This window comes from Miniopterus schreibersii (assembly GCF_964146895.1).
Source record: "Miniopterus schreibersii genome assembly, chromosome: 15".
Lineage (NCBI taxonomy): Eukaryota > Metazoa > Chordata > Mammalia > Chiroptera > Miniopteridae > Miniopterus > Miniopterus schreibersii.
The window spans coordinates 22,777,855-22,803,351 of NC_138115.1; the positions used below are offsets into that span (position 1 = coordinate 22,777,855).

Here is a 25,497-nt window from a genome sequence, read left to right on the forward strand (position 1 = left end):
GGGGACGGGGGCTGACAGGTCCCGGGTGAGGGTCGCGCCCTGAGAAGTCCGGGCGAAGCGCGAGCAAACCAGGCGGAGGCGGCACGGGCTGCGAGCGAGGCGCGCCAGCGGGCGGCGAGCGGTCCCGCCCCGGCGGACACGAGCCCGTGCGTCGTCCCCCGCCTCCCCCGCCTCGGGTGGGGGTCCGAGAGAACGCGGGACCTCCGAGTGCCCGCCTGAGGCGCGCAGGCGTCGGGGGGCGGCTCGAGGAGAACTCTGAGGCAGAAACGCGGGGTCCCTTGCGTGGCGGTCCCGCGGCCGGGGAGCCCTCCGGCTGGGTCTGCGGAACCCAGACGGCGATTCGCTGTGTGGGGTCTTAGTGACAGTTAAGCGAGGGGCATCCCTGGGGCCACCCAGCCCCGCTGCCCGTAAGCACTCTGCTAGCCCGGAGCCGAGTGGAGGTCTGGGGTGTGGGCTGGAGCTCCCAGGGTCGTCGGGGGGCTGGAGAGTGAGGCCCCCTCCCCACCCGGTGTTTGGCCAGGGAGCGTTAGTACGCGGTGGGCTCCCACTCGTGCCCACAGGCTCTCTGTGGCCTGACCGGCCTGACCGAGGTAAGTCGACGTAGGGTGCTTAACGGAAATCATGGTCCCTCAGTGTAGGGGGTGCAAATAAGGTGGGTGTGTAGTCGTGGTACTTTATGCGTGGAATTTGGGGAGGAGCCTAAGGTAAGGAGGCAGAAACTGGGAGTAACCTATCTGCTGCTTTTATATAAGGTCAGTTAGGTAAAGAAGGGGCCTTTACCTCTGCTGGTGAATCAGAAGGCTGCATTTCTAAACCCTTCTTGTTAACTCCCAGCGCTTAGGTGAGTCGGCTCACTGTAGTTGCATTTTGTAGAAATGTGTTGTTGGTGTGTCCAGAACTTGCAAGATGACGATGATGGTGGTCATGTTATATCATTGTTTTGCTGTGCTCTTGTTTTACCGTGAAAATCTAATTCACTTAAGTCTGAGGATAGTGGTTGGGGAAATAGTGTCAATTACTTCAAGAGAATGAAGTCAACAATAGTAGTCTGTCATGAAGAAGCTAAAGTTTTTCTTCTTTGCCTTTCAAGCTTGGGGACAAAACATAAAATTAACTTGCGTGAATTATCATCTGAAAGCAAAACCAGGCAAGGTGATGAACTGAGTTGTGTGAAACCTATTGCTGGAGAAACTTGATTTTGAAGTACATTATTTTATGTCAAGTGTTTTTATCATTCATGAAACAAACTGTAACTGGAGTTACTGAGAGAACAATGATTAACTTACCTTTAAAAGGACCTGGGCAGATAGATCTTCGACAGGTCTCAGATATTCTGTGGTACTCTTCCTGTCTATAGCCAAGTGATCGATCGCTGACTAAAAGCAGAACCAACCAGGTGGTGCTAAATGATTTAGAAAACCCTTCTAGGCTAGAGACTGACAGACATTCACTGTGGCTTTTTTCTTAAGGAAATACCTTCCACTCCTATTAAAGTTTTATAGAAAACACTCCTAGATGCTACCAGTTAGCATTTGGAGTGATACTTCAAAAGATCCTGTTCAAGTTTTAAAACAATTTTCGCGTTGTCTATTTTAAACCAGATTCACTCTGAAGTTAATATGTTTAGTAGTAGTATTTAATATGCACAAACTTTAATGTGTTAGCGCAAAAGTGAAGTTTATTACAAAACCATCCATTTTTGTCATACTGTGTACTTCACATTATATTGGATATTTTACTTGCTGATAACTATATTTTAAATTAAAAGATCTTAGGATCAACTAGTGACTACTCAATCTTTTGCAACTCACTGTAAGGAAAAAAAACCCTTATGATTTAATTTTTTAAATCAAAACTCTTTCATATTTAAGTTTGTTTCTAGCTTTTACAATAACTGCTGTAAAAAGCATGGCATCATGAAGTACAAAGGTTTGCAGAATTCCAGGCTGTTTGGGGGCACTGTATATTTCATTCTTTTAAATTTTAAAATAATATAATTTCTTTTTTAAAAACCTTTTTAAATTTGATTTTAGAGAGAGAGTGAAATATTGATTTATTTGTGCATTCATCGGTTACTTCTCATATGTGCCCTGACCAGGGATTGAACCTACAACCTTGGTGTATGGGGACGATGCTCTAACCAACTGAGCGAGCAAGTCAGGGCTGTAATTTCTTTTTAAAATTAAAACTGTGATTGGTATTTTTAATAATTAAATACACTATTTTCTTTGAAGAGACTAGTTTTCTTAATGTTCATTTCTTTGTATATTTCAGAATTACATTTAAAAAATAATAAATGATAATTTTAAAAAATCACAATATAATTTCAAAATCCCTATTACATTAAAAGAATATTATCTCTATGAATTAAAATTTACACAGGAGAAAAAGTGTGACTTTAGGAATATGCATTAGAAATGCATTACTGATCACGGCTAATTGCTTTTAATTCGTAAGTAATATGACTATAAACAAATACTTATCTCCTGTAATTCTCTGAAAATAGGAATGTTTGCCACTAACTTTAATTATTAAGATAATTATGTGTGTGAAAGCGGTGTGAAAGGCACTGCTATGAAAACATATACAAGTATTAATAACACATTTTACTTAGTTTTCAGATTGTGAAATGGTTGTTAATAACAGGATACTTCGTGAAGTAGGAAAAAAATGTTAAAATAATACTTTACAAATGTTTTATATATCCTGGCCCACATTTTCACTTCTTTTATAAGATCTACATATACCCAATGGATAGACAGAAAATGTTAGTCATTCTTATTTGTGGGTGTTCTTCTACTGAATTCATTGTCATTTGAATTTGGCAATATAGTATGTCATAAGGTGTGGCAAATGTACTGGAACAAGTTTTTGGTCTCAGGATTCCACTAAATAAATATTAATTATGAAAGATTTTTTCGAATCACTAATCAAGAAAACTTGATTAAGTCGCCAGTCTATAAGTGTGTAAAATATGCCCCCTCCCTTCAAAATGGTTAATGTGAATTTCTAACTTGCTTTTCTTATTTTTTTCCTAGTAGATCTCCACATTGAGGTAGTTGACCTCTTGAGCTGTTCTTTTTCTCCCTCTTAAAGCCGAAAAGCAACAAAAAGGGCAGCGATTTAAAATGCTTACAAAGTTCCTTCAAAACTCATCTAATTTGATTCCACAAAAATAAAATAAGATCGTGAATAAGCATGTTGCAAGCATAGATAGACCGAGCATATCATATTTCAGTTAGTTTCACAGCTTTCTAGATAAAAAATGTTAAGTTGAAGATTATTTGTAATCTTCCTAGGATTTTCTTATTAACTATTTGTATTTTATCACAATACAAAAGTAGATTTGGGGGAGTTAGATGACATGTTTTAAAGCTTATTTTATAAAAACATCAGGTTTTAGTTTTTATTTACCTAAAATACTTAAGTAGGTTCTTGAAAGGAAATCGGCACCAACACAATAGGCCATATTTTGGGGAAAACTTTTGCAGATAATAAGACAAAAAACTATCACCAATAATAGTATAGGCTTAAATTATTTTATTTTAAAAATGGGTTTATATAATCTTCTTCAACAATCAGTGCAAACCAATATTTTAATAGTGAATATTTAATTCAGAGTAAGAATGTTTATATTTTTAACAGCTTTAGTTATTATAGTGGGGCAAGTCACTTATACTTTCTAACTCAACATTTTGTCATCTGTGAAGTGGGAAAAGCATTGCAGTTATTTTACCTTGCTTTTTTTGTATGATTTTAAGACTTTATCAACAAGCCTGTGTAGTAAGTGGCATCACCTTGGCCCTGCATTTAATTTAGCCGATATTTTAAAGAGAGCCTTCATGGTTATCTGTGTTATAGATAAATAACTTTTTTACAAAATTTTAGTAGTTCACCCTAGTACTGATTTTGATAGTATTGTTAAGAATGAACTGAAGATAATGCTTGCCGTGAGGTGATCAATCTATAAAATATTTCTGGAAATATTTCATCGTTATTCAATTTTAAATTGTCATCATTCCCTGATTACTTTAGATAAAAATCAGCCTAATAATTATTTTTGTTTTATTGATATTATCTTTGTGAGTCCTATAGTAGACACAATATGGATCCTCTTGTGTCGGAAGTATATGTCTAATGTGTCTAAAAGGCTCATTTTGTACTTTTTTAGAAAATGAAGTTCTATTCTTTGCATATATGTAAGGTGCACCCTGTGAGAATTTGTGTGTTAGCTAGGAGCAAGTTTGTTGTATAATGAGGGCTATGATCTTTCCGAGCAAAAGACAGTTTAGTGTCGAAGCCTAAAAAACTAAATGACTTGTGCTTATTGTAAAAACTAGGTCTCTTTCTAACAAACTATAACCAAAAAACAGCTTTTAGTGGCTTGAAAAGTGAAAACGCCTCCTAATAACCCACCAATTTACTAGTAGGGAGTAATTGGAAACGCATATAATTAACTGTGCATCATCTAAATAATAAATTTTTAAATTCTCCTTATGAATTGTTAAGTAGTACATTTTATTGTAAAGTGTTGCCTGTGCAAGAAAAAGACTTGGTTTCAGGCCCGCACCCCACTATGTTCCTAGAATATAGAGCTACGAAGCCCAAGTAGGGACATAGCTAAAAGGAAGAAGCAAAGGACAAAGAAAGGCTTAGTCCGGTGCCTGTAGGTGAGTGTTCCATTTATTTTCCTGTGGCTCCCCCTTTGGGGCTGGGAAGTGGGGTGTAGCATTAACTTCTATTCTCTTAATAGCATAGTTTGGGATTTCTCAGCCATTGCTTGACCTTCTATTCCAGTGACCAGGCCATTTTCAACTTGAAAATCTTTTTTGGGACGAGTTTCCTTTCCCTACTGTGATTTCTCAGATATAAGGCAAGAAATGAAGCCACCAATTCATGCAACATAAATGTTAAAATAGAAATATAAAGCCTTACCGTCAGGATTTAAACTAAGTCACATAATGTTTTAGTTCAATTGGATGCGGTATCTGTTCAGGAGACATTTTTATCCCACTGCATTGATTTTAGAAAATAAATTCATTGCGAGTTTTAACTGATTAAAAAAACACTTTAATTTGTGGACTCCTGTAGGAGAATTAGAATATGGTTAAGACTAATTGAGACATATTTCCTGACCTTCTGAGAAGAGTTCAGATTAGTATAAACCTGGGGTGAGAAGTCCTTCACAGTTTACCATAGATAAGTGTACAGTAGATATGAGGGAGGTAGAAAAATAGGGAAATACCCTGAGTAGGAGTGTAAGAGATTTCTGTATACTCAACTCCCCCAATCAGCAGGTTGCAGTTACTGTGCATGGACCTAAAATATAAGGTTGGTTTCTAAGAATTTACCCTGCTCCTTGGTAACATCATAGAATTTTAGAATAGCTTTAAATTCTAAAGTTGCCACTTAGAACAGTTATTCTTCCCAGCTCTATAAGTTGCCTCCAGGAAAGTGAATAGGAAGAAGATATTCTTAATCCTGTATGTTTAAGGAATAAATTTTCCTTTATAGCGAAGGCAATGGGGAAACATACCTGTCAGACTGCCAGAGTGCAATGAAGAAATGCTAGAAAGAACTCCTTAACCTTGACCCCACCCCACTGGCTGTCATTCCACCTCTAAAACTATCCTTGTCATTTGAAAGTTTGGAGTTCACTTTTAAAATGCCAATATTTCTAGCAAGGTTCATTCTTTAAATCACCATCAGCAAAAATTTGAGAGATTACTTTCTAGTTTCCATGCTATCTGAAAACAAGGCCTTTAAGGGATAGAAAACACATTTGTTTGAAAGAGGGGCTCAGGAGAAGGAAAAATAAAATTAAAGCGATTCATGTTCCAGTTTCTCCATAAACCAGCCTTCATGAAACAAAATATGAAAATAGCCATTTGAAATAGTGATAGGAAGGATATATTCTCCCGTACATGCCTTTATTTTTCTCTTAAAAATCAACGCAAGTTGTAATTCTTTCTTGAACCATTTTTCCCTTCAGTGAAAACAGGTTGTTATTCCCAAACATCAATTTACCTAGGAAATACTATCAAAATTAAGGTTATAAGTTAGTAGTTGGTTGATGTAATCAAATATCTGAATATTACTTCTCACTATGTCTTTTATTTTCTCTGCCATGTTAGACAAATTATCTAGTCTTTTCGTGAGTTAATTCTTCCAGACTATAAAAATAGCTTTCTAATAAATTAAAATGAGAGAAAAATTTCAATCTCATCAGAAAAAAGTACACTGAAGAAGTATAAATAAAGCTTAATGCTTTGGCAGATCTACAGATCATAAAATTTCATACATGCTTTATTTTTTTCTTTTATTTTTTTACCAAAAAAGTAGTTATGGCAAGCCAACACATCCCTGTTAGAAACAGAAGCTTAGTAGCCACCTCAAAAGCAAGTTCATTAAATGTGAATCAGCTGATAGGTAGTTTTTAACAGTTAGGTATGGGCCACCCACATGCCTATAATTAAGCATACTGCTTACTTGTCACTCACTTTTCCACAGGATTGCTGAAGTCTGAATCTAAAGCATAGAATCTCAAAGTCTTACCTTACTAAATGTTGTTCTTTTCAGTCAGCTGATAATTAGCTATTCAACAAGTTACAAGTTTTTGATTGCATATAAAAAAGTACTTATGTAAGTTCTTTCTCTTGCTTTATATATTGGATAAGCTTTATGAACGAGAAAACATATGAATGGTGTGTATATAAATGAAGAAGATAATTTAACAAATTATTTGCATATGTCAATAAAATCCAGAAGAGTGAAGAAAATACACAGGCATTTGCCAATGTAGAATTACTACATATTTTCCTAAAGCATTTGTAACTAATTAGAAACATCCTGGCTTTACTTAAAGGCAATATAATGTATTTTTAAACTTTGTTTTCAACAAGGTCCAAATTGTTGACTTTTAGGACTACAGTAGTACAATGTCTACAAAAATATAGATTATCAGTTTCTTGGAACAGGTACTGACTGAGTTTTATTATTCTTTCTATCCCTGTCATATAGCACATATGCGTACTCAATAAATATTTTAATAATAATACAGAAATAATTTAAGGCAGTGTTTCTCAAAGTGTAGTCCTTGGACCAGCAGCATCAGGATCATCTGAAAACTTGGTAGAAATGCAAATTCTCAGGCCCCACCCTAGACTTAATGAATCAGAAACTATGGGGATGTGTTTTAAGAACCTCTCCAGGGAATTCTAATGCATACTGTTTTGGAACCCCTCGCTCAAGATAATTTCTGCGTCTAATCTGATAGCCTGGAGTCCGTTGGTTAGTGCACTTAGTTTGAATTATTTTTAGTAGGCCTTACCCTTGCCTATAGTTAAGTTCTTTGCCATATTCTGCCCAGTGGTAGAATATCTTGGAATCATCCTGTAAAATTACCTTTATTAGTTTGACATTTTATTGCTTAAATAAGTTCAGTGTTATTGTCAATATGCTTTTGTCAAGAAATGCTAGGTGGCTCACTTTTTAATCCAAATGTCACTCACTTAGAATGGTTCTTCTCACCTTAGAATGGTTGCTAGGATCCCGATTCTCCAAGTTCAAAGAAGACAACTTCAAAGACTGGATTTTATAAGATAACTGAGAATGCTCCGCCCCTAGAGGATTCACAGTAAACAGACTTAAAAGATACAGATTTGTAAATCTTAATTCCCATTTAGTAATAGTAGAAAACATACCCTTCCTAGTGATTGTTGATTGTTTGTTTTTAATTCTAAAATTCTGTTATTCTGAAATTGAAGAAGCTTGTAGTCTTGTATATCTCTAATGTCACTATGATTTAGTTCAGGCTATTTAGAAAGCAGTTGGGCCGTATATCACATACCCTGATGCTACACCCCCACTTCTGGGACTTTTTCAAAAGAGAGGAAGATATAGGAAAAGCCATATAGACAAAAACTTTCATAAAAACTTTGTTATAGGAACCAATATTTGGAAGTAACTTAAATATTCAACAAGAGGGGAATGGTTAAGTAAATTGTGGCCTAATCACTAGGTGAATTGTTATATAATCATCAATGACAATTTAGAAAACTATAGCAAATCTGAAAAATACTAAGTTAAAAAAGCAGCGTAAAAGTGTATGTGCCCTATTGATTGCAATCTTATGTAAACATGTATATGAAAATGTCTGGAAGGGAATATACAAATATTATGACAGTCACATTAAAAGAGTGAGGTTATGGAAGGCTTTTTTGGTGGTTTCTGTGTAATTCTCTTTTCCAAAGTTTAGCCAGTATTATAAAATTACTTCTATAATTAAAAAATACATCTATAACTTTTTTTGTGTATGTCTATGACCCTAATTAGTAAAAATCAAGGCAAAGAATAAATTAAACATTAAGAATCCTCTAGCTATTTTATTCCTTTAAAATCATTGAAGATAATTGTAAGCGTGAGAGAAAAATATCCCATCTCTGTTACAGCCTCTTAGTTTTGTTCAGCCATACATAAGGTTTGATTTTGTTGATTTCTTTGGGCCTGTGTTCTCTTTGATCTTTAGCATACGGTGACAGACAGCTTTTTAAGAACAATTTCCAGTTATTTTTTTAAAGCCACCCTCATGTAAAAATTTTAAGAAAAGTATGTATATATACTGTTTTTTCTAAAATTATTTTATGAAAGAAGTTGCTTTATTACCTGTTAAGAATTTAAATTTTTTTCAATTACAATTGGCATTCAGTGCTATTTTATATTATTTTCAGGTGTTTTTTTCCTAAAATTAAATAACCTCATGATAGAGTTACTTGGTTTTCCAACTCTTGACAGAATGCTGAACTTGTAATCATAAAGAGCTGATTCAGAAGCATTGCAAAGGTAAACTTCGAGTACAAATGGTCATTATGAAACCTTGATAAAATTCGTGATAATATTTTAAAAAAATAAAAAAGTTAAAATAGCATGTGAGTGGAGGTTTCCCCAAATCAAGTCGAACCTTTTGAGTGAACACTGTATAAGATATATCTATATGATATATATATACACCCATGTATAACACACACAGAAATAGCCTTTGAATTAATTAATTTTTCCTTTTTCTCTGTTGCATTGTTTTAGAAACTCCAAAGGGAAAATTAAATGGTTTTGCTTTTGACCCAGATTACAGGTTACATTTTTCGTGTCACTTTATTTGGGATTTTTTATTTTTTTTAACAACTTGTATCAGCTCAATGACTTTAGAATAAACTTTATCTAAATGAAAACAAAGTTCTAAACGCTTTTTAGAAATTTTCTATCAGGGATACTAACTATTTCTGTCTTATTTCTGCCTCCCCCATTTCTGATGATTTAATCCTTAATACAGCCCAAGGCAAACCCAAACGAACAAAATTCAGTTTATAGCTCTTAGAATTTGTTTGTGGGTAACACAAACTTGATATGAGCAAATCTGAGATCCTTTTTAATGAATATTTATTTATTCAACAAATATTTATTGAGCTCCTACTTTGTGCCAAAACTTGTTTTAGAGAAGGAGGCTAAAGCAGTGAAGAAGACAAATTCCACCTCTCCTGGAGTTTACGATTATTGTTATCTAGATTTAATAAGAACATTAGTGGGAAAGATGGTAAGTAAGAGGAGTCCACAGTCTGGCCTGTGCCTGTGTCTAGGCAGCATTGCTAGGCTAACATGGAGTGGTGACTATCTCTGAATTAGGTGTGCCATAAGGGAAAACCTGTGTCCTTGAGTATTTTTCCTAGATCTCTTCTTCTTATTTATTATTTTTTACACATATGTGTTATGTATTATATGTTATATAATATATTTATTACATTACTTTACTTCTCTTTGTAATAAAGTTATTTACAAGGAGGTAGGAATGCAGCCTTTGTTGGTAAGGTATTACTATTCTTGAAAATCCAAATGACAAGGTGATTATTCACTTTGCAGAAGGATTATTTATTTTATAATGCTCTACAATAGATATACTTAAGTGGTGGACTATCCAAGTAAATTTAATTCATAACTTTATTTATAAAACTTATTTGCCCATAACAAAAACTTAAAACAAGTTTACTGAGATTATCCCATCAAAATGTTTTTAAAAAATTTTTCCCCTGAGAAATAATGTTAGCTACTTTCCTTTAAAAGACTATTAAGAACTTATCCATATTTAGAATATAATATTTGAGTAAAAGGAGACCGAGATCCTATTTCAAATGACCCTCCTGTGGTCAAATTAAATCTTTTTTTTTGTTAATCCTCACCCGAGGATATTTTTCCCATTGATTTTTTAGAAAGAATGGAAGGAAGGGGGAGAGTTAGAGAGAGAGAAACATTGATGTGAGAGAGACTGAGGTATGTGCCCTTGACTGGAATGGATCTCAGGACCCTTCAGTTTGCAGGCCAACGCTCTAACCACTGAACCAAACCAGCTAGTACAGGTCAAATTAATTTTATAGCTATTTCCAACTTCTTTATTTACAATCAAATTACCTAACTACCATTTCAATTTTTTTTAAATTTACAGAGAAGATCTTACTGACCGCTTAGAATAAATAAGGAACGTGAAACTTTTAGGTAAAAAGTTAAGTAAAATAAATTTTGAAGGAGTTTATATGAAGTAAAATGGAATTGATTTTCATATATAGAGTAACATGGAATGTTAGAATGCAACTCAGTACAGATGTAACCAAAATTTTCAAATTTTTAAAATTTCATCACAGTTTATTCAATTCCACAAACTCCATATACATTTATTGAATGACCACTCACTTCTCAGCACTAGATATCCTTATTTGGGAAACAATATCTGCCCACCTGGAAACATGGCCTTACAGATAGTGAGATGGGTGCTTTGTCTTGAGAGTACACAATGCTGGATAGGTAAACCCAGCACTAGACAGGCAGATAACCACAGTTCAGGAAAAGGTGAGAAAATAACTAAAAGATTGAACACAGTAAGTTGGCATAGTTGTGTCCTTAAGGCCATTCACAGGGTTCATGCTGCGTATTCCACTATCCCTGCTGGAATGCTCTTTGATCCTAACAAAGCATAATATATACACACAATTAATTTGTTTTTATTATGCACATTCAGTTATTAAATGTTGAGTTGATTTCCTTTGTCATACAACATGTGTGTGAAATATTTACCCTGGCCACCAGCTTTTGAATTCAGAAAATGCAAACTAATTTTAATCTTAACTGAAGTAAAACAGAAGACAGGTCAACTCTGAAATGTAATCTAATGTGGATATTACACATTTTATTTGCTGTCTTGTCTTATAACTTTTATGTACAAGTTTTGTATACCAGGCACAATTGTAAATTCGTAATAGATAGAAACAAATGTGTATGCAGTACATACCTTTCCTAATTCACTGTCTGTAACACAGGGGACCGGATGCATTATAAGTACTTTATTTTAAAATTTGATTTATAATTTTGAGGACTTTTGCTTTTTCAGTATAATTTGTGAGATATTCTCAGTGCTACTATTCTACACATTTTTAGGGAATTTCCTAAATTACTCTTTAAAATGTTAATTTCTATTTTATGTAACATTTTATGATATATAATGAGCTGAAATTAATGCCAGAAGACATTTATTTACATTTTGCTATTCTAAAGCTGCAAAATGGGATATGAAAGGGGAAAAAATGTTAATTATAGACTTCAGCATTCTGTGTTAGATCGTTTAGTTGTTCTGGTCAGAAGAACAGGTTTTAAATGGCCTAAGGGCCAGAGCACTGTTTTACATTCTTGTTTGGAGGCTTCCAATGGCAACTGTAACAAATTCTGTTTAATATTACTGCTGGAGAAAAGTTCACAGTAATGTACAATATGAAATGTTATTTAGACTTATTACTCATGCATCAAATAAAACTAGTTCCCTTTCAAACTTTTTGTTAAGTGTTAGATAAAACACTATCAAGTTTTGGCCTATTAATTTGCTTATAATACATAAAAATTTTAATTGATCAGCTGTTTCATATGTGAATCACAAGTATTATCATCATAATTATTTAACAGTTAATCTCCTTTTACAAGGTAGATACGGGTTTATGAGCAACTTAAAATTGAAATACCAAAGAAACTGATTTACATATAACAGCAAAGCAAATAAACAAACCTTTTTTGTTTTAACGTGGCCTTGTGACATCTCTGAACACCCACTTTTAGTAGGCCTTCATCTGTGGATGTAGAACCAAGGTAGGAGTCTATTACCAAAAGATCAATGCAGGGAATTTGTACCCTCTCCACCCTTGGGCACCCTGCCATTATCCTCCTGCAGCCACACCTGTTTATATCCTGTTAGGACAGTGATTTTCAACCGGTGTACCGGTGTGACACAAGTGGCACACTGGTGTGACGCAAGAATTTTTAAAATATGCAATACCTGACTTTTTAGTTAGGGGCACTGACCTCTTTTCCCTTAGATTATCAAATAAAAAAATGACAACAACCAACACAACAATAGCTGTCTGGTGTGAATGCCCTGTCTTGAACCATAAATATATAGGTCACATAATAGAGTTGCATCTTATTGGCCATGTTACTTAATGAGGTTGCTTCTGACTGGTTAATTTTTGGTACCAGAAATCCTTATATACAAGTATAGGCACCTGATTTTTTAAAAAGTCACTTTGGAGCAAAAAGAGTAGGTAATTATTATTATTATTATTATCATTATTATTATTGTAAATCACTCAAAATTATACCTATTTTTGGGTCAGGTCAGCAAAAAATATATTTTTTGTTGTGCCGCAGAATTTTAATAATTAGTTATGTGTGCCATGAGATGAAAAAGGTTGAAAATCGCTGTGCTAGGGCAAAGAAGTACCCTACTAGTCACAATACCAAGAGAAAGAAGCAAAATGGTAGGGGAGATGATAGAAGGAAGTATAAAAAACAGAAACAACTTTAAAGCTCTCATTGATTATCCAGACTTCAGTTCTCTAAACTTATTCATTTATGTATGCCGCACACCATGAATTGCACACATGTTCTAGTAGGTTCTAGGTACAAAGGGAGATACCAAAGCTCCTAGAACTAGGAGTTTATAATCTACATGAATCAAAAAGAGGTAAATTTAATTGTTGTAACCAATAATTCAAAGAAGTATATGATTAAGGACTCAAATTAGTAAGGCAGAAAGCAAATACTACAAAAATCCCAAGAATGGCAAGATCAGTGTGGCATGGAGGATATACCCAGGAAAAACTTTACGGAGAAGGGAGGAGTTGAATTCAAGTTTAGAAGTTCAGGGATTGACAGAGTAACTAACCGTGGGGGGGGGGGCACTAAAAAATGTACAGAAAAAGAAACAAAGAAGGGAATCAAAGTACAATTCCATTAATACGAAATATCCAGAATAGGGTAAACCCAAAGAGATAGAAAGCAAATTAGTGGTTTCCAGGGCCTGGGACAGGGTGGGGGAGATGACTGCTTAATGGGTACAGGATTTCCTTTTGAGGTAATTAAAATGTTTTGGAACTAGGTAGAGATGATAGTTGTACAGCTTTAAGAATATACTAAATGCTACTAAATGCTAGTATATTAGCATTTAGTAGGCATTTATGGTAGAATTTTACCTCAAAAAAAAAAAAAAAATTCAGCGCTTGAGATAACTGAAGAGGAGGGAAATGAATATCCAGTGTAAGAAAACAAAGCCTGTCCTAATGAATAAGCATGGATTTGGGGGAGGAACTTTGCAGAGATCAACCCATTTGATGTGGAAAATTCTTGTATATGAGTTAGTGAGAAATATGTTTGGAAATGGGGATTTTAGGTAAGACGACAAAGGGTCTGGAATGGCAGGCAAAGCAGTGTGGATTTTATCTCATAAGGAGTGGTGAGAGTCTAGGTTTGAGAAGAGGAGTGAGGTGATTTAGTCAAAAGATTAATGTGGCAGTAGTGTGCAGGGGAAGCAGTTAGGAGTGTGCAGGGGAAGCAGTTAGGAGGCTATTGCATAATCTGGACATAACATGAGGAGGGCCTATAGAATGAACAGGAAGGAAAATGTGAGAAGTGGTCTGAAGCAGTGAGTGATACTCCATCTATGTATGGTCTATGGACTGATGCTGCTCACAGACTCTTAGTTGCTGAATTAACACAAGGTAAGTACAGACTTGAAGATAAGCATTTAAAAACTTTTTTACTGACAGGACATTCAAGTATGCGATTTTGCATTTTTGCATTATAAAAGTACCCACAATGGATTGAAAAGAAAAAAAAAAATGTCTTCACTCCAGAGTTAGAGTACCGCTGCCCTAAAAGACGAATTGACTGGACTTAGTGACTGAATCATGTAGAGTGGTTATCAGCCATTTCTCATTTTTTATGGAACACTTACTATATGCCATATATTGTGCTGGCCACCAGGCCAATAGCAGTATGCAAGACAGACTAGCCCCTTCCCTTGTAGAGCTTCCTGTGTCACAAACAATCCTTTATGAAAGGATTGCTAGATATTAAAAGGAGGCACACTTCAGCTCAGTATAAGGAAAGAATTCTAATAGCTACAGTTGTCGAACAGTGAGAAAGCGAGTGCTTCATCAGTAGGCATTTATGGTAGAGTCTGACTACCTGTAAGGAGTCTTACTTTGGTAGGAGAAACAAACTAGGTGACTTACAAGGTCCCTTCCAACTTGAAGGTGCTGTGATTATTCTATACTATTAACTTAGTAGAACATATTTCATAACTGACTGTTTTGGAACACCAATGCATAGGCCATTTTCATCCGTATTCGTAATTACATGTCCCTAAATTTGAATGCAAATTCTATTTTAAACCTATTTGTACAGTTAGTTCCGCAGTTCCTTTAAAAGAAAGTACTATTCTTTAATGCCTTCTCAACTGTCATTTATTTTCAGTTTTAATATTTGTAGTAAGTTCCTCTTCCACGTCATATTTTTCACAAGTAATGCAAATTTCTGCAGGAGTTACGTAAATCACAGTCACGTTGATGATCTTCAGGTCATTTGTTCTTGCTCCTGTGATGTAATGCTATGGTTGACCAAGACCAGGCATGACTACCCATTTTGGGAATGTCTGTGATTCCATTTTGATGTCGGTGAAAGTTCAAATAACTCTTATTATCCAATTTATTTCACTTAGTTATTACAGGCTTCATACTGTTATTGCCAACATTTAGCAAGTAGAATTATCACAGATTAATTGCACATTGGAAGACCTGGAGGACTTACACTCTTATAGGATTGATATCCTCACTGTATTTTAGGGGAATTCTTAAATAAGGTACATTGTTTTCATAAGGATTATTTAAGTGCTTATGGTATCAAGTGAAGAAAAAGGTTAGCTAAAGAATAAAATTCATTTCACTTTCAGTCTAGAAGAATATTTTGTTAAAATAGCCCATTTTCATTACATATTATTAAAACAGCTTATACCTTTTATTAGAATATGTGTAAAATTTTGAATTATGCCTAGAACAGTGTCTGGTATATAATATCTACTCAGTATATACTTATTAAATATTGTTCATTGAATATGGGGTAATGGTGGACAAAGCTTTTCAAATGGAAAAATAGTATTATAATCACCATACTTTAACGCATTAGGGATGTTTTTATTCTGAATTTAACATGAATAAAATGTTTATGCTGCTCTTTCTGAGAATAAATAAAATTAGTTATAACTTATAAATGAATTTTGACTGATTTTTTAAAAAAATATTGAATCACTAATCTTCAGATTGGGAGAAGGGGATCAATAGACCTTAATTCATGAATCCTGGTAAAGCATAGAAATAACTCCTAATTGTCTTTAACAACCTTAATTTCTATTTTTTCCCCAAACAGCAGATAGATCATATGATCCTTTAGCATCTAATTACATCTTTATATATGCAGTTACACAAGAGCTGGAATATTTGTCCATTTTGTTCATTCTTCATCCCCAGCACATAGAACACTGCTAACAAATATCAGATGCTCAACAAATAATTGTTGCTTTTTATTTCAAATCTGCAAGCACATTCTGCTTGCTAATCCTAAATAGCTATCATGACTTTTTAGAGTTGTATTAATCATTAGGATAACTTAGTTTATAATGGATTTATAAATGTAACCATACAATTTCATATTTCGAGAATGTTTTCCTTTCATTCAGTCTACCCTGTAGTCTTAGCCAAAATGTCATTTAACTATCCTTCTAAAGGATTCTTCTTTAATTATCTCAAGCACCAAAAAAGTAATTTAGCTATTGATAGTAATAGTTAATATTTATTGAACACTTATTCTGGTTCAGGGTCTCTTTTAAGCACATTACATAGATTATCTCATTTTATTCTGCCAACAGTCATTTAAGGTATACACTGTTATCTCTATTTTTCAGATGAAGAAATGAACACAGAGATAAATAAATAAAAATAAGTTGCCAAGCACCCTGTCTTGCCCTCTTTAACAAGGACCTAATTTTCCAGTATTTAACTTGACAGAGAATGAGATGTCTACACCCTACCACGACCATTCCACGTTTAGCAATTAGATTGACACAAGAATAAGCATATTCAGGTGTAACCATGGATTAGATTTAAACTTTTAGTTGTTCTGGTTCACTGCAAATCTGTTTATGTGTCTTTTGTAAGTGGTGAACAATTTGAAAGTACTTATTTTTGTTACTTTTGACGAGATAATATTAGATCACCAAATCTTCAATTTATATTCAGTAACTCCACCACCACTTAAAACCAACCACTGTTAGGAGATTCTTTATCTCTATTTTTGTGTCTCTCTTAAATTACTCTTAACTAAATAAAGTCATTTTATTTTGTCATCCCAAGATATAGAGGTCATTTAATAGCAAATTTTGTATGACCATTGTAAAAAGACCTAGGGAAGGCTGTAATTGGACCATCTTGAGTCTGGCCTCTAATGGAATCAATCAGCAATTTGGGAGAGGGGAGGGAAGTGGTAGATCTGTGTGTATTTCACTTGATGGGATAAAAATTAGTCATTTGGAAGTGTTCATATACTTTCACTTTCTCCCAGTCTACCAAAGAGAATTTTCATTTGACAGTAAAACACCCCTTCCCTTTCCTTTAGAAAAGTTAGTCTTAAAAGGTCAGTTCCTAGATTTTGTGACAAAGTATTAGAGAATGAGTGGAAAGGGACTGGATCTGAAAAGCTGGAAGAGATTTAAGTTGATACACATAGTAAAGTGCTGGAGAGTAAGGGGGAGAGATTATGAAATTACTGGGCTAAGAATGGAGAAAGTGTTTAGTTGGGAAGGCTTTTGGTGAAGGAGATACTTTTGAGAGTATGGTGTGTGGAAAAAAATTGAAGGGAAGGGGGAAAATATGTGGGGAAAGGAGATGAAGGAAGGGTTGCTTGTGGTTATTAATTAAATCTCCTTTAATGTATTTTGAAAGACGAGTAGAGAACGGAATTTTTTAAAATCTTGCAGGGAACAAGGAGCGTTCCAATTATTTGTTGAACTGTGCTGCTTCTTCAGAGGGAGAAGTCAGTGTGGGTGATGTTGAGTTTGAGGTCCCTGAAGAACCTCAGGTAGGGGTGTTCAAAAGAAAGTTGGAAATACAGATTTATAACTCTTGATAGAAGAGTTGTGTTAGAGAAGAAGATTTGGGAGCTGCTATCCAAGTGTTTATGGCTGACAGTGAGGCCAAGAAGGAACTTGCAGAACACATAAAATAGAAATTCTCAGAAAGAAGAGGTACCAAGAAAAGAAACAAAAATAGCAGTCCTATGGTAGGGTAAGAATTCAGAGAAACTAGTCTCTGGGAAGCTAAGGGAGAAGATAGTTTTAAGAGTAAAGGATGGACAAAATGTCAAATGCTGCAGAGGCAGAGACAGTGGTGTGCTGGAGCCAGCTCAGACTGGTTTGTAGAAGTCAATGTGAAAATTTCAGAATTTTTGTGAGTTGATTGTTATCCACAGCTGTTATTAAAAATTAATTTGTATGTACTTGCAATATAATAAGTGAAGTTAAAAACAAAAGTAATAAACACAGCAGTTACATCACTTCTTAATTATTTTACACTGTTGAGGTGTTCATGTTGATTGTATTTGTATGGTGGAAATACTGTATACTGTTGTGTACTACTACTGCATTAGCATTTCCTCACTCTGTTCTTAGTGATATCACATTGGAAACCTGAATCAGTCATGGTGGGATATTTACACCACACATATTGGCAAACACTACACATCAGAGTATTTTCCCCTATAGGGAGAGACATTGTTAACCATTTACCAGTGCACCATTGGATAAATAGAATGAAAATCAAGAAAAATCTAATGACTTTAGCAAGGAGGAGATAACTTGTTACTTTTGCTTGAGTTTCAGTAGGAAGATAAGTGACAAATCACAGTGAAGTGGGTTGAGGAATGAAATAAGGGAAAGTGAAGAAACAAAGTAGTGAGTGAAACAGTTAAGCAGATTGTTGTTGTTGATACTGTGTTTTTTTTTAAATTTAAGGCTTACAGACTATATGCAATGTTAATGTACTCTATTATTCAAAAAATGACCAACATATGCAAATATATTTTGTGGTAGAAGTTTTTTTGTTGGAAAATATTAAGGAACTAGTTATCTATAGAACACATATGGGGAACTGCTGCTATAGTATTTCACAATTAAGTTTGAAATAAATATTCTTGTTATTTAAGTTTCTTAGTTTTTTCAAGAAATATTATCAAGACTGGATGTTGAATTTTGAGGGTTATTTTGCACTTTTGAGATAGTCATGTTTTCTTTTAAAATTTTGACCTGGTGCTCTGACACATGTTTTAATAGGTTTTCTAATATTAAGTTGTCTTTGCCTTACTGAGATAAATCCAACTTGATTATGGTGATTTTTTTCTTTTAGTATACTGTTGAATTTGTTGATTAGCATTTTATAATTTTAACTTAATATGTGGTATTGGTAATTTTCTCTTTGTTCTTGTTAGTTTTTAATATCAATATTATGCTACTTTTGAAAAATTAATTTGTTCCCTATATTTTTTCTACTCAGAAACAGTTTATATAGCAAGAAAATTATCTCTTTCTTAAAAATTTGAAAAAAGAAAACTGTAAAATTACTTAGGCCCAGAGCTTTTGGGGGAAGTAATTCTTTGATAAGTTTTTAGTTCTTGTTTTAAATTTTTCTTACATTAATTTTTACCACTTATACCATTTTGGACAAACTAGTCTGAGTATTGCCCTTTTGCTGCATTATTATTTGCTTAAATTCTGGTAAAAATCCTATTCAGATATAAAAAGGTTGGGTGAGTAGATATGAAGAGCACCTACCTAATGTGGGTTCTGTTTAAATATGAGGGGCTTGTCTGCTATCTTCACAGCCTCATTCTGTGACTTACAGGGGTGAATAGAAGGATTTATAATCTAATGAATATAAACCAATCTGAATTTAACTGACCAGATGGAGGACATGAAAAAATTAGAATCCTTGATATTTATTGCCCCCAGAATGGATCTTGTTTCTGCCCTATATTAAAATAAGTATATTTCATGGTATAATTTTATAGAATTTTAGTTTATTTGTAAAATAAATCATGCAATAAATATCAACATACTTTAGATTAATAATTATATAACTTATAAGTTACCATTAACACATAATTATATTTTATCGATATGAATATAATAAATAATAAAATTTATAATATATCTGTAAAATAAAATATGTTTGAAATAATATCCCTAAATATATATGTGATAATATATATTACATATAAAATAAACAAATGTAGTTTATGCCTGGAAACTATACCTTCTATAGTACAATACAATACTGAATGGATACAGAAAGGAAATTACAGATCTTAGTCGTGGGACAGAGTTTGGAGAAAAGTTATAGAATTCTGCCTGCCTCTGAAAGTTGCAGGAGCTGGCCAGCTTTCTATTTGATTGAACTCTTAGGACTACAAGCTAGAAATAGAAGTTACCAAAAATCTTTACTTTCTTTCTTCTTTACTTTCGTTACTTCTTAACGAGTTCATATGTATTTCAAAGGGAAATTGGGACGAATGTCAAGGAAAGCTATTATGACAATCTTAACCCGGAGTCAGCATTCTTTAATTTTTCAGATAGAGATTTTGTTCGAATTTTCTTTATTAATACTTTCTCCTATTGTTTTCACATATTTAAGCCATTTTTAGCTGACTTACATGTAAAAAAAGTCAAAGTAGTAATCTATTATAAAGTTGTTTCTCATGTATTATACATGTTATATATAATGAACAGTTTTGGTGTAGATACTGCTTTTGTTTTGACAACAAATTAGAGAGTGGTTATTTAAATTGCCATGATACAGGTCAGCAGTTAGAAAACAAAACATACAGGCCTAAAAACTGACAAATTAGTTCTTTATAGGAGAATATGTCCCATTCTGAAAACATTGTTACTTTATTACTGATATTGAGTCTACATTAAGAGGTTTCCCATTTCAAAAAAAAAGTACTAAACAAATGCTAGAGAAACAAATACTCAAACAAATACATTGGCTATAGTTTATATTCTTTCATATTAAGAATACAAAATGGGAAAACATTTTATATTCACGAACCACTATTTTTATATCATGCCTGAATAACAGAATGGTTTTTGCAGGTTCGAATTTGAAAGGTGCAGAATTAAAAAAGAAAAAATATTAGAAGTTTTTGTAGGTTAGGCAGTGCCGAACATTGAGTCTGGATATTGGTCTATTAAGGCCCTGATGATAAGGATTCTGGCAGTAGATGCTGTTTTGTCTTTAGGAAATGTACAGCTATTCTAGTATCGCTGAGCCCTTTATAAGAGCTAACGATATGTATCCTAAGACCTTTGGCACTTTTACCCAGATAATGTGCTCTCTGGGTCTTCCTTTTAAAAACCTACTTCACGTGGAATGTGCTGCATCTACTATCCCTACGTGGTAGTGACACATCACTGTACTTTTCTTTAGGCTTAACAACCATATGCCATCTAGAATGAAGTTATTTTTTAGTAAATATCATCTTTGCTGTGTATAACTTTCATCAGACATCTAGCTCTTGAGGTTATTAATCCTTTTAAGATAAGTTTTTTTTAAGTGTACAGTAATGTGTCATTATTAATATGATATAAAGGATGGATGAGATAAAGGACCTTAACTCATGATCAAGGACAGAACTCGGAAAATAGGTGAAATGAATCTAATATATGTCTCTCCAGGAAGATTAGACAACCCTGCATGATTTATGAGTCAGTTAGCAGCTGTTGGTTACTTCTAGAGAATACAAAACCAAACTCAGGGAAAGCAAACATTCAGAATGAAATCCAACAGAAAAAATAAATTTATTTGTACTTGTATACTTTAACAGTCTTGGTTGTCTAAGAATTTTGAATATATGTGTATATTAAAAATCTTCTTTCTTTTTAATTGTTTAGATTTGAAAGAAGCCAATTCTAAACCACAGATACACAAGCAGGCCATTTTCTCAAACAAGAATCACCCTTTAACGGTAAGTAAACTCAGAGTTTATCATACTAAATGTATCCTTTCTTTAAAGAACATACAAATTCTTTATAGTATTTTATCGTAAAATTTCTTAGAGCCCTTTTATTTTGACTATCAGAATACATTCTACTGTATAATTTACCAGTCAGTTGAGGGAGAACACAGTAATGTATTTGTCTAAGACAAAACAAAGATAGGAAAGAGACCTAGAAGTTGAGAAATAACTCATATCCTTAGAAATAAATCTCAAGTACAAGTATATTATTTTAGGCTCCTATGATACTTATAATTAGAGTTAAAAATTCAAATATCTTGCCTGGTTCCTTATAGGTCATGCAACCCTGATTCCTGGTCACAAAGGAGAGAGTAGCTTCAATATCCAATACTCATGTTCCAGCTCCCAAAGGCTAAACTGGAATAATTTGAACAATAAAATAAATAAATATAGTACTGGATTATAGCCCCCCCATATAAAATATGATTCCATACTGATATAAATAAATGCTGAATAAACAAGTGGAAGGAGAACTTTTTCTTACAGAGGAATTTAAATTAGTAAATGTAAAAGGAATGGGGGAAATAGAAAATTGCCACTAAAGAACCACTGTAATAATTGCTGCAGGCAGAATGAATGCTAAAATTGGTTAAAGTGTAAAGAGAAGCAGAATATGTGCTTAACCTCAAAGTATCTCCCCCCAAATATTTATTAATTGCAAAAGGAAAAATAGTACCTTTACAGTGGAGAATCCTGGCAGATACCACCTTAACCAAGTGATCAAGGTTAGTATCAGCAGTAATAAGGTATATTGAGCTCATATCCCACCTGATAAATTGTCCTGAAAAAGGCACATCATGCCTTTGGTATTCTTCCAAAAAAATCCATAACCTCAGTTGAATCATGAGAATACCTAGACAAACCTAAATAGAGAGACATTCTATAAAATACCTGGCCAGCATTCTTCAACAGTGTCTCAGGCATAAAATACAAGTAAAGATGCAGACTATACATTAAATATGTGCAGTGTTTCATATATCACTTATACTTCAGTAAAACTGTTAAAAAGAAAAAAAGACTGAGGAACTACCACAGATTTGAAGGAGAATTAGGAGACATGGCAACAAATGCAATGAGGGATCCTAGTTTCGATTCTGGAACTGAGAAAGGACATTAGTGGAAAAAAACTTGATGGCATCTAAGTAAAGTAGCTTATAGTGCCAATGTTAATTTATTAGTTTTGATAGCTGTACTATGGTTGTAATATGTAATGTAACAGTAGGGGGAAGCTAGGTGAAGGGTACATGAGAACTCTCTTTACTATCTTTGTAACTTTTCTGTAAGCTTCAAATTATTTCAAAATAAAAAGTTCTTTGAAGTAATATTGGAGTCACTAAGTAATCATTCTTAGATTTTCACTGATTTACAGAGTGAGTTTGTTTGTTCGCAAATATTAAAACAGAGAAGAGCAGGGGCATTGATTTCATCAAGAGTACCCTTTGAGCAGTGTTTCTTAATCCTGTCCATACACACTGTCATCCTTACCTCCACAAGTTTAATCTCCACTTAGTACTTTAGCCAGTTACTTCTGGTCCCCTGGAAGACCTAGGAGTGGGAAAATTCCACAAGGCTCTGCCTCCTTGGGAACCTCCTCTTAGCAAAGTTTTTAGTTGGTGACAATCAGTGTCTGATTTGAATGTTCAAACCAGAACTGTGAAAGTATTTAGATCTCATTAATAATCTCTTGTTTCACCAGTTTTCATTACCCAAGACAATATTTGAACAAGAACTTAGAATTAGTAGTCTTATATTTAAATGCTGAAGATGAGAGAATATCATATTATTTTTAGGTAAAATGTCTGGAAATTCAGTGAATACAAGTAATACTGAGGGAACTTTGATTCTTAAAGGAAATCAATAGTAGAATTAAGTTTGCTTAGAAAGTCAGTTTAAATTTAGAAAAACCTAAAGCCACTTAACATCAAAAAAGCAAGCTCTTGAAAGACAAAGTAAGTGGCCAGGACGTACTTTGGCATCTGAAAATGAGTATTTGGTCTGAATTTTAAGTGTTTGGGCATGAAAAATGAAATACTAAGTATTAGGAATTCTTCCCTAAATTTTTTAGCAGCAACTCTCGTATTTTCAGCCAATTTAGTAAATTACACTAATTCACAGATTTTAGGTGAAAAGAAGTAACAGAAGTTGTACCTAGAGTAGTCAAATTCATAGAGACCAAAAGTAGAATGGTGGTTACTGGGTGCTGGGGGTGGGAGGAGTTAGTGTTTAATGAGTATAGTTTCAGTTTGGGAAGATGAAAAAGTTCTGGACCTGGATAGTGGTGATGGCCACAAAACATTGTGAATGTACATGCCACAGAACTGTACATTTAAAAAGATTAAGATGGTAAATTTTTGTTAAGTATGTTTTACCACATTTTTTTAAAGTGAAAAAGAAACAACAGAAGTCTTCAGCAGTTACATTTCACTTCTTTGCTAGGGCGCCAAGCTACTAGGAGAATCTCTGCCTGTGGGCATTTATCCTTAGAAATCTTTTTTTTTCTTCTTTTTAATCTAGAAATGATTCCCCGGACATCATTTTCCAACTGGCTGTTTAAATGGCCCCTATATCATAAATTGTGCAAGTAAAAAGAAACCTGGTACACAGGAAACAGTAGAACTGGGGTGGTTGGGAGAGTTGTTTGTGGAGTTAATTTATAACTAAGACAAATGAATCTATAAAAAGAAGAAAAGCCCCATAAGAAATATGTTAACTGATGGTAAGGAAGAAAAAAAGAGTTTAGATAAAAGATATCTGAATTTGTTTGGTCCCAATGATTTTATGGCTGAGGAATTCAATTATAGGTGTACTGGATGGAGCAAATCACAATTCTGTAAATTACTAATAGGACACAACGATCTTTATCATTTTCTGTATGTGCTCACATGCAAAGTTCAGTCCTGCCCTCTGTAAATAAACTCTCAGCCTAGCTATACTGCTATGTATGAATTCAGGGCTTCAGGATTAGAACATAGATAATGTTTACTTTTAAAACCTTAGAGGAGGGGCAGGTGATACATTTAGAAATAAGATTAGGAACTAGAACAGATGACTTTTGCTTTTGAATGTTGGCCATTGGGTTTGTTTCATTTTATGTTAAATTCTTTTAAGACATTTTTATTACCGAAAACTTGTGAAAATTTGTTTTTAAATAAAAAGACCACACTTAAATACATATAAACTACTATTCTTACTTCTGCATAGTTTCTTCCAGTCTTGTTAGCATGTTTACATTTTTTACTTACTGACAGTTATGGTATATGTAGCATTTTTGTTTCTTTTACTGTTAGATCATATAAATCTTTCTTTGTGTCTACTTGGCTTTCAAATTTGTCATAATGGCAACACAATAGTTTGTCTTAGTGATATCACATAATTTACTAAGCCAGTTCTAGGTAGTTTTTAGTTTTTTATTGTTATACAATTACTATTTATTCTAATACCATTACATATAGTGAATATCTTCATGCACATATTTCACTTTTTAAAAATCATTTTCTTCAGCTAAATCGCTGAAAGAGAAGTTTCTATGTCAAAGGGTTTAAGCATTGTTAGTTTTTATGACATTTCAAATTACTCTGAGGAATTTGAAATGAATTAAAAACTTATTTCCAAAGCATACATTTAAATGATTTCTATTCATTTAACTGTATTATTTCTTAGCCATGGTTTTTTTCTGTCCATACAGCTTTGTGTGTGTTATAGTGATATGAGGGTGGAGAAGAGTTCTTTACCAATTACTTAGATATCAGGAAATTATGGGATTTTTGATGGTTTTAGGGTTAGGGTAGGGAGAAAAACCTTCTTAATTGCAGGGAAGTTGCAGTTTTTTTCCGAAGGCTGTGCCAAATTTAAATAAAATGTAAAGACTGCTGTGGTTACCTCATGGACTTTTAAGTCCACACCTTGCTAGTTAGAAAGGTATGACTGCTATGAAAATACAGCTTTAACAAAATAGGACTTCCAGCCTGGCCAGGCGTGGCTCAGCGGTTGAGCATCAACCTAGGATCCAGG

At 34.0% G+C, this 25,497-nt stretch overlaps 1 protein-coding gene across 4 annotated transcripts in view; it reads left to right on the top strand.

Moving 5' to 3' along the window:
• PPARG (peroxisome proliferator activated receptor gamma) overlaps positions 1 to 25,497 on the top strand; it is a 125,090-nt gene that overhangs the window by 316 nt on the left and 99,277 nt on the right. For 2 of the 4 annotated variants that reach the window (XM_081159064.1, XM_081159066.1), the window contains exon 2: positions 21,362 to 21,435. The gene's annotated coding sequence lies outside the window, so the exon portion shown is untranslated. Of the gene's footprint in view, positions 1 to 181; positions 591 to 736; positions 842 to 21,361; positions 21,436 to 25,497 lie in introns of those variants that run through there. The other 2 variants (XM_081159065.1, XM_081159063.1) reach the window with 2 other exon arrangements.